Source organism: Hordeum vulgare, chromosome 2H, assembly GCF_904849725.1.
Source record: "Hordeum vulgare subsp. vulgare chromosome 2H, MorexV3_pseudomolecules_assembly, whole genome shotgun sequence".
In the NCBI taxonomy this organism is placed as follows: Eukaryota; Viridiplantae; Streptophyta; class Magnoliopsida; order Poales; family Poaceae; genus Hordeum; species Hordeum vulgare.
In genome coordinates this window covers 622,963,029-622,973,647 of record NC_058519.1, presented here as the reverse complement: position 1 = coordinate 622,973,647, position 10,619 = coordinate 622,963,029, and positions in this window count along the sequence as shown.

Sequence of the window (10,619 nt, the reverse complement as noted above, 5' to 3'; positions counted from 1 at the left end):
CGTAGCTCTAGGCTTGCCAGGCCAAGGAACACATCGGGGACGAAGGCACACGTCGGTGTTGCCAGCACCAGGCATGTGTAGACGTGGACCTGCACACAACTTGTACGCCATGTCAAGGAGGCTAGCAGAGAAGGACTCGACGACTGCTGCGGTGCAAATCGGCGGGGGACGATGTTGCCCGTGGTGGTCGGAGTAGACGAAGTGGTTGGAGAAGACGACAGCGACGCTGGCGATGAGCTGGTGTTGGACGGAGATGAAGGAGGTGGACGGGCGGCGCGACTCGGATGAGCGAGTTGCAGCGGCGCCGACAATGCTCGAAGTAGGCGAGGAAGAGCCCAACAACATGACGAAGACCGGCGCAGACGATGGCGTTCCCGCGCCGAAGGAGAAGGCGCGACGCATACCAAAGAAAGTTGATGCACGGGGACGGCGAAGTGGGCCGTGCGCCGCGGTGCTATGACCCAAAGGGGCGACGAAGCGGAAGTGCGCGGGTCGGGCAACAACGGGAAGACCTCATGGTGACGGCGTAGACCGCATGTCGCGACGCTACGACCCGAAGGGGCGATGCAGGGGCGGTGCGAGGGTCGGTTCAGCCACGGGGACGGCCTCGGGCGGCGGCTGGGACCGCGTACCGCTACAACCCAAAGGGGCGGAGTTGCGGCGGGTCACGGGTCGGTGCAGCCGCGAGGAGAACCACGGGGCGGCGGCGCTACGGCCCGACGGGGCGATGCAGCGGCAACCATTTTTTTTCCTGCTCTGGTACCATGTTGAAAGGGAAATAAAGGGATTGATGGAATAGTTGTGTATTGTTTGAGCCTCATGAGCATATATATAGCAGTACATGATCATCTTGAAGTACAAGTCAAGGCAGAAACAAATCCCTAGTCTATCTTATGTTTCCTAACTAAGCACTATACTCAACAAAAAGCATATAACAAACTCATACATGTTCATTTAAACATCCAAGAAAAACATATGTTCAGCTCATGACATGTTTCATCTTAAGCAAAGGGGTAATTTAGTTCTAACAATGCAGATTACAAAAGTTCATACATGAACTTGATTGCATTTCCGTTCATTCATGAACTAATTAGATATGCAGCTTGGTCTACAAGGTTTGAAAATCATCAGGCCACTCCTCTTGAAGGGCATTTTGTGTCACTGGAAACTCTTGAGCTTGCACATATGATCTTGGTTCATCTGTTGGAAACATGATGTTCCACAACCTAGCTCCTGGTCCTGTCCTTCCTCCAGAGTTACCTCTCTCCATCCGTGTTCCACTACATGTCCCAGTCGCTCGCACATTTCCTCTCCATACTCCTCTCCCAGGTACTCTCCCGCGACATTTCCCCTTCCTGTTCCAATTGGTCTCCTCTTTCTCCCTCTTGCATTTCCAGTTGCGTGGTAGCTCGCTTCCGGAACATCTTCAAGAATGTCTTCTGGCACTCCTCTTCTTCTAACCCTGCCTGTTCCATAGCAGTTGTAACCCTGGGAGGGGGTATGGTATCTCTAGCATTTGCAACAAAAGCAGATTCTGGAAGAGGTCCAAGATCCATAACTGGCATCTATGCTCTCCTCTCCTAAGTATGAAACAATGTAGCAATTTTCAGATACAGTTTTGATGTGAATTCAGAATATTCAGTTTTGAACAAAAACAAAATTCTTACCATTTTTTGCATGAGAAACACCATTGACCCTGGTGTTTGAGTAGGATCCATGTGTGTGTGCAAGTTAACAAGTGTTCAATTTTTTTAATTAACTAGTGTCGAAAAATTTAGTTAACGAGTGCCCATATCTTCAATTAACAACTGTCCAAAAATTCAGATAAATAAAACTATGAAATCATGTAGATTGTGCGCACTGCATATGACAGTGCAGGGAGATATCATTGCAAGACTTTTAGCATCACCCCATCTAATGTTAATTGTCATTGAACCATAGACAGGTCCATATACATATACATGGTTGCCTACAAGAGACAAGGGGTTGTGTATGGAGAAAGTGGAGGCCATGCTCATCCTATACAGGGGCTGCCTCGCCGGGAGCTCTCCTTGCATAGCTGTTGCTGCGGCTTACCCACTGCACTGTCATGAAGTGCTCGTAGACCAGCACGCGCGTGGAGGCGTCGAAGCAGAACCCGAACAGCCTAACGAGGTTGATGTGGTGTGTCCTCCCGATGGCGCCCATCTCTGCCATGAAGTGCTCCTCGGACCGCTGGTTGAAGTCGCCGTGGAGCACCTTGACGGCCACGGCGAGGCCGTTGGGGAGCATGCCCTTGTGTACACCGTGCCAAACCCACCGGCACCGAGACGGGACGAATAGATGTTGGCTAACCGTTGGAGCTGCCCCGGCGTGAACCGGATGGGCTTCTCATTGGCCATCTCCGAGAAGAACCTCTTGATGATCGCGTGCCTCACCAAGTGGATTGGGTCCGGCACTACGCGGTAGAGACACACGGAGACAGAAATCATGACGATGAACGTGCCGATCACCACTGTGAGAACCAAAAATCAAAGCAGATTACATTCGATCAGATCAGATATAATATATATAATACACCCCCGCACAAAATAGTATAAAAGGCAATATAGACCTTTCACTAGCTGTATTCAATTTGGTATATTGATGACCCACAAGTATAGGGGATCTATCGTACTCCTTTCGATAAGTAAGAGTGTCAAACCCAACGAGGAGCAGAAGGAAATGACAAGTGGTTTTCAGCAAGGTATTCTCTGCAAGCACTGAAATTATCGGTAACAGATAGTTGTGAGATAAGATAATTCATAACGGGTAACAAGTAACAATAGTAAGAAAGGTGCAGCAAGATGGCCAAATCCCTTTTGTAGCAAGGGACAAGCCTGGACGAACTCTTATATAAGGTAAAGCGCTCCCGAGGACACATGGGAATTTCTGTTAAGCTAGTTTTCATCATGTTCATATGATTCACGTTCGCTACTTTGATAGTTTGATATGTGGGTGGACCGGTGCTTGGGTGTTGTCCTTACTTGGACAAACATCCAACTTATGATTAACCCCTCTCGCAAGCATCCGCAACTACGAAAGAAGAATTAAGACAAAGTCTAACATAGCATTAAACTGGTGGATCCAAATCAGCCCCTTGCGAAGCAACGCATAAACTAGGGTTTAAGCTTCTGTCACTCTAGCAACCCATCATCTACTTATTACTTCCCAATACCTTCCTCTAGGCCCAAATAATGGTGAAGTGTCATGTAGTCGATGTTCACATAACACCGCTAGAGGAAAGACAACATACAACGCATCAAAATATCGAACGAATACCAAATTCACATGACTACTTATAGCAAGACTTATCCCATGTCCTCAGGAACAAACGTAACTACTCACAAAGCATAATCATGTTAAAGATCAGAGAGGTATTGAATAGCATTAAGGATCTGAACATACGATCTTCCACCAAGTAATCCAACTAGCATCAACTACAAGGAGTAATTAACACTACTCGTAACCTTACAAGTACCAATCGGAGTCGCGAGACGGAGATTGGGTACAAGAGATGAACTAGGGTTTGGAGATGAGATGGTGCTGATGAAGATGTTGATGGAGATGAGTCCCCTCCGATGAGAGGAGTGTTGGTGATGACGATGGCGACGATTTCCCCCTCCGGGAGGGAAGTTTCCCCAACAGGACGGCCCTGTCGGAGCTCTAGATTGGTTATGCTCAAGTTCCGCCTCGTGGCGGCGGCGTTTCTTCCTGAAAGCTCTGCCTTGATTTTTTCTGGGACGAAACCCTCTATATAGCAGAAGATGGGAGCCAGAGGGGTAACAGGGGGCCCACGAGCCCCCCAGGTGCGCCTGGCAGGCTTGTGACCTCCTGATGGCTCCCCTCCAGTATTTCTTCTGCCCAGTATTTTTTATATATTCCAAAATAATTCCTTGCTGATTTTCACGGCTTTTGGAGTTGTGCAGAATAGGTATCTCAAACTTGCTCCTTTTCCAGCCCAGAATTCCAGCTGCCGGCATTCTCCCTCTTCATGTAAACCTTATAAAATAAGAGAGAAAAGGCATAAGTATTGTACCATAATGTGTAATAACAGCCCATAATGCGATAAATATCAATATAAAAGCATGATGCAAAATGGACGTATCAACTCCCCCAAGCTTAGACCTCGCTTGTCCTTAAGCGAAAGCCAAGATCAATAAATATGCCCACATGTTTAGAGACAGAGGTGTCGATAAAATAAAATACAGACATGCAGGCATCAAGATCATATTTAGAACAGCAATATCGTCATATAATCTCTTATGCTAAAGTGACAATTCCTTCACAATGTAAAGTATGGATCAAGAACCTTATTGAGAATTAACAACCAATAGTCTTTAGTCACTGAAGCAATTGCAATTTATCATAACATCGGAAAGAGCCAAATAAGAGCTTGTAGAGCAAATCCACATACTCAATCATCTTTTAGTCTTCTACAATTGCTAAAACTCACGCGGTACTCATGAGATCAAAGTTTCAGTTGGACACAGAGAAAGATAGGGGCTTATAGTTTCGCCTCCCAACTATTTACCTCAAGGGTAATGTCAACAATAATAATTCATGATTACTTACTTCCAAGTTGATATATGAATGTAGATCTTTCCCTAGCACATGACGCTTGCCAATATAATGGCGAAATAAGGAATTAGTGTCGATCACCATGACTCTTTTAAAGATAAAAAGTAAAGGTACAAGATAGGCCCTTCGCAGAGGGAAGCAGAGGTTGTCATGCGCTTTTGAGGTTTGGATGTGTGATCTCTTAGTGTGAAGGAACTTCACTTTATATTGTCTCCTGTGATAAAGAACTTTATTATTCAGTTTGTCGCTTTTATGTCTTCCTCATCACAGGTTCGTACAAAGCTTATTTTCCACACACTGATAGATCATACATATTTAGGGAACATTTTTTATTGCTTGCATCGATGACAACTTACTTAAGGGATCTTATTCAATCCATAGATAGGTATGGTGGACTCTCATGGCAAAACTGGGTTCAGGGTTTATGGATGCACAAGTAGTATATCTACTTAGTGTGGAAGTTTTGGCTGATATGAGGTGGAAGCAAGCGTCACATGCTAAGGGATCTCTAGTCATATAACATTGTTTGGAACCAAGCAAACATAATTCATTATGTTGTCTTCCTTGTCCAACATCTACTTCTTAGCATGTAATAGTTTAATGAGTGTTCACAATCATAGACGGTGTGAAAGATGATATATTTATATGTGAATCTCTCTTTCTTTATTACTTCCTATTAATTGCAACAATGACCAAGGTCTACGTTTGTCCACCCACAACAAGTTTCAATCAACATTATTTTTATATGTGAAGCCACCACTTCTCATAGGATTATCACATGATCTTTCATGCTTGTGTTCTATTATTATTCTTTTCTTTAGATCATGGCATGAAGCAAAGCCATTAACTAAAACACTCTTTATTATATAACTTACGAACTCGATTACATTGGGGGTAACACAAAGCAAAACTCAAGCCTAGATCATACTAAGAACTTTATTCTACTAGATAAAGATATTACCAAAAAAGATCGAACTAAGATAAAGGTAAAGGCAAAAGATGTGATGGTGATACGATACCGGGGCAACTCCCCCAAGTTTAGCACAAGCCAAGGGGAATGCCCATACCCATGTGTTTAGTTGTCTTCCTTCAGAGGTGATGGTGGTGGAGTTGTTGGAGTCTGGGGTTGATTCTCCGTCTTCCAGGGCATAGGTTCTCCATCATGGAAAGATGATCGAGTCTCCGGAATCCTCAAATCTGCAGCCAACCCCATTGCTTTTAAATCTATACTCATACTCACAGTTTTGGTTCTGCAGGTCGTAGATCTAGGCTTGGAGATGATCGATTCTATCATAGAGCTTGAAGAGGTGCTCCCTGATGTCCTTGGCATCGATCTTGTGCTTGTTGGTGAACTCCGTGATCATCAGCTTTGACATTTATTGATGGACAAATCGAATCTATTGATGGATAAATCGAATATATATAATCAAAATATTAAGTACATATGAAGATACATTTTTTCGAAAAGCTTTGACACTTGCTGAAAAAAATGTGAACACATTTCAAGAAAGAACGCGAATAAACTTTGAAAATCGTGAACAAAGTATGAAATTGAAAAAACCTTTTAGAACATGAACATTTTTTGTGTACATAGTTTTGAAATTCTTAATTTTTCATATACGATGAATATTTATTAATATACAATAAAATTTCAGTAATATACATTAAACAATATTTAAATACACATTGAACATTTCTATAATATATGCGGAGCAATATTTAAATACACATTAAACCTTTTTTTTTCATATACACTGAACAATACGATGATGCGATGATATTACTCTCACTCATGAAACGGACCCAATGTTGTCGGGCGTGACGCAACATGCGTTTAACAAACGTATACATGTATATCATGTGAAGCCACAGATGTCGGTTAGCATGGAAAAGATGTTATAATGCGATGATGTTACTCCAACTCATGAAATGAATTCATTTTTTTCACACGTCCTAATGATCACCACAAGGAGGCACGCCAAATTGTATTAATTTCTGACATTCCACACATTTTCTATAGTTTTCGATGCAAAAACATGGAAAAATAGTTGTCGGACATGGTACAATGTGCGTTTGGTATCCGATTTCATTCAAATTTTGCGTCGGTCATTTGTACGTTCATTATCACTTGGTGGAAAAAGTTGGATCGATGTGATAAACGTATGCATGTACATCATGTGAAACACACGAATGTCAGTAAAGACGAAAGGGTTGTTATAATGCGATGATGTTACTCAGAGTCATCAAAACAGATCCAATTTTAGTTTGTGCATTTTACGTATGAAATTTTTAAGAAGTTCTGCACATTTTCCAAAGTTGTTAACAACTTCCCAACAATTTAGGGTTTAGGGTTTAGAATACCAAAATTACGGTTTAAGTAATAGTTCATCAATTTTTAAAATAATGCGATGATGTTTTTTCAACTCATGAAACCGACCAATTTTTGTCACACGCCGTAACGATCATCACAAGGAGGCACACCAAATGTTTCAATTTCTGACATCTTATGCTTTTTCTATGATTTTTCATACGAAAAGACCGGAAAATATTTGTTTGACGTGTCACAACGTGTGCTTGTTTTAAAAGCTAACACATTTAGAAAGGAAAATGAAATCAAAAAAAGGAAAAGAAAAAAATAAATAAAAAAGGAAACAAAACAAAGGATACTGCATTTTCGGTGTTGTTTATTAGATTAAAAAACATATGTAACACATGTTGTCTTGTTGATCAATTGGTTAGTGCAGCTTTGGTAACACCTAGAGGTGCATGGTTCGAATCTTGCTACTCATATTCTTTTTTGTCTATTTAAAAAATAGAGAAAACATGAATATAGCATATACGTGAATATGATCATCATGCCCTTTATTATAAAAAGGTACCGATTAATCTGGACCGTTCTTGTGTTTAGGGGGTTTAAAAAAATAAAGAAAACATGAATACAGCGTATACGTGAATATGACCATCCTGTCCTTTATTATAAAGAGGTACCGATTAATCTGGACCGCTTTTTTGTTTAGGGGTTGTACTGAAGGAGAAGTGAGCTGCTCATCTCTCCCTAATAATAAAGCAAATTGGGTTTCGGGTCGTCCGTCTAAAAATTACCCTCAAAGTTGTCCGAAATTACCCGCTATGCCACCTATAAGTCGGAAAACGATTCGCTTTTATGTGAAGTCGCTCTGTCAAAGTGTGTTCTATTACGTAGCGAACCACTACTGGTCAACAAATTTGTCGTATCCTGCTGGCTAGAGAACGCCCCTGGTAACCGGGACACCCGGGTTCGAATCCAATTTTTCATTGTTTTTGTTTATTTTATTTTTCTTTTCTTGTTTACCTTTTCTTCTATCAGGCTGATTCAAATCAAAGATAGGAATTAAGAGGAAAAGATGAAATTGACAATTTTTGGAAGAGGCCAACTATCTACGATGGGATGCCAGATTATATAGCAGATTTTTTTAACGAAAATATCCTATACCAGTAACTAGACCGTGAACAAAAAAGATTACTCCGATGGCCTCTAGATTAGTTCATCTTAATTTCTTTCAGTCACATACGACAATGCGCGTGCATGCCTGACGACGCCCGACGTACACAAACTCGACCAGATATGCATACGCAGTGGTTGACGGATTTTAAATCTATTTTCTGCTCTCAGCGACATATGGCCACTGGTAGAAGATTGTTTGCCAGTGCGGAGAAAGAGGCAACATGGGAAGTGATTGGTCCATCAAAGCAATATTTTCTTTTTTTGCCATAATAATCATAGTGATCTAGTATATGGTTGTCGCGTCCGTCCTCGACCTCATCCTTCACCCGTGCAACAGGTGATGAGCACTAGCGGCGGAAGAGGGAGTTGGGCTGCATCTGATTTGGGAGGCCCAGCTGAGGTGAGATGTGAGAAGCATCATCGCTGATACTCCTCCCATACCGTAGCTAACGGGCGTCGGTGCATCCAGCAGGAGGCACATCTTGCGGAGTTAGTCGGCGCATCCGCCAGGCTGATTGTTGCGTGGTGCTGGGATGGACGCCTTGCCGGTGGACCAGGAGGCTTCCTTGATGGTTAGTGCAAGGTGTTCTGGAATAGAAATTATAGGATAGTTAAAAGTGTACTTCTCTTATGAAAGACAACAAAAATAGAAGATAAGTTTGCATAGATAACAACTTCATACTATAAATGTTTTTCTTTGTTAAAGTTATTATAAATATCTTAGTAGGTGATAAGGCTTGATCAATGAATAATATCCAAATACGATCTTCTTTAGATCACAAGAATTATATATATGACGTTGTAATTAAAATGCTTTATCAGTCAATCTATGTGGCTACAATTAACTGGTATAATTTGGATATGCAGTACCAGAGACCAACTAGTTGAATTTAATGTTATTTTTCTGATGCAAGTCTGTTCATAGTAATGCTTAAGCCAGATACAATATATCAGATCTTTTTTGTCTTGTTATCAAGATGATCTTTTATCGTGTCAAACAGATGATTATTTACTCGAGGAGAGAGAGAGGGAGGGAGAGAGAAACCTTCGGACCCCATTCAAACATGTTTTCGTTGTGTGAGCACTGAGGCCATTGTCGTCAACACACATGTGATGCCATGTGAAACTAAAAGACGTGGACCTATTAAGGTCTTGAGTTGTGGTTATTGGGTTAAGAATGTGTGTTATTTTCTCTCCTGTTACAACGCACGGGTTTTTTTGCTAGTTATTCAGAAAGGGGGATCGAGGCTGCTGATACCCACCCAAGACCGGGAACAACGCCATCTTGTCCGCTTTTTCTTTTATATTTATGCTCTTCTCACCGCTTTTTCTGGTTTCCTTTTTGTTTTCTGTTTATCATTTTTTCTCTATTTCCTTTTCTAATTCGTTAAATTTTCTGTAAAATTTTAATGAATAAATTTTTATTTCGTGATTTTTAAAATATTTTAAAATCCTGAACATTTAAAAATCCAGAAATATTTTCCAAACCCGCGTATACTTTTTAAAGTTCGTGACATTTTAAATTCAAAAATAGTATTTTATAATCATTACCATTTCTAAATTCATAGTATTTTTAAATAAGAAAAGATAAATCAAATTTATGAATATTTTAAAGTATGCAAACATTTTATAAAATTGTGATTTTTTTCAATTTTCAATTGGTTTTTCGTTAGTGCACATTTTTGAAATTCAAATCCATGAACATATTTAAAATTCACATAAATTTGCTAAATTCAAAAAGTTTTTTTTTTGAAATTCATGAATATTTTAAAAAAATCATTAACATTATTTCTATGAATTCAACCAAAAAAATACTATCAAAAATAAATCTTCGAACAAACCCCACAAAAAACAAGCGAACAAGCGCTACAGAAAGCGGACGAATCCATGTGATGGGACAATGCACCAAGCGACATTGAGCGAGTTACCGCATGGCTCAGTATGAGTGGTACATATCACCTCCCTAGAAAGGGATTTATCAGACTTTTTGGGATTGCCCTTTGTGGTGATTGCTCTCTCCCCCCCCTCCCTCCCTCCCTCCCTATCTCTTGAATTCATGCATTCATGAAGACGAGAAGTTACTGATCTATGAATACTTACCAAACAAAACTTTGGATGTTTTCCTTTTCGGTATATCCCTTTTCTCTTTTGTTGAATGCATATTAGAAATTCTTTAAATTAACCAAATTCCTATTCATGTTGACAAGCTTTATCTTATATATTAAACATGAAATATGTTTCATGGAAACATGTGTTTGATTGGTCGACATGGTTCAAAATAATTAAAGGAATAGCAAGAGGTCTTCTTTTTCTCCATCAAGATTCAAGATTGACAATAATACACAGAGATCTCAAAGCAAGCAACGTCTTGTTGGACACAGAAATGATTCCCGAAATTTCAGATTTTGGTATGGCAAGAATTTTCAGCATAAACCAAAACCAAGCAAACACTACCCGTGTCGTTGGGACATAGTAAGTAACTGGTTTACGAACAAACCCTTGACGTTGCTATTTTATGGTTTGGCATCGTTCGTCT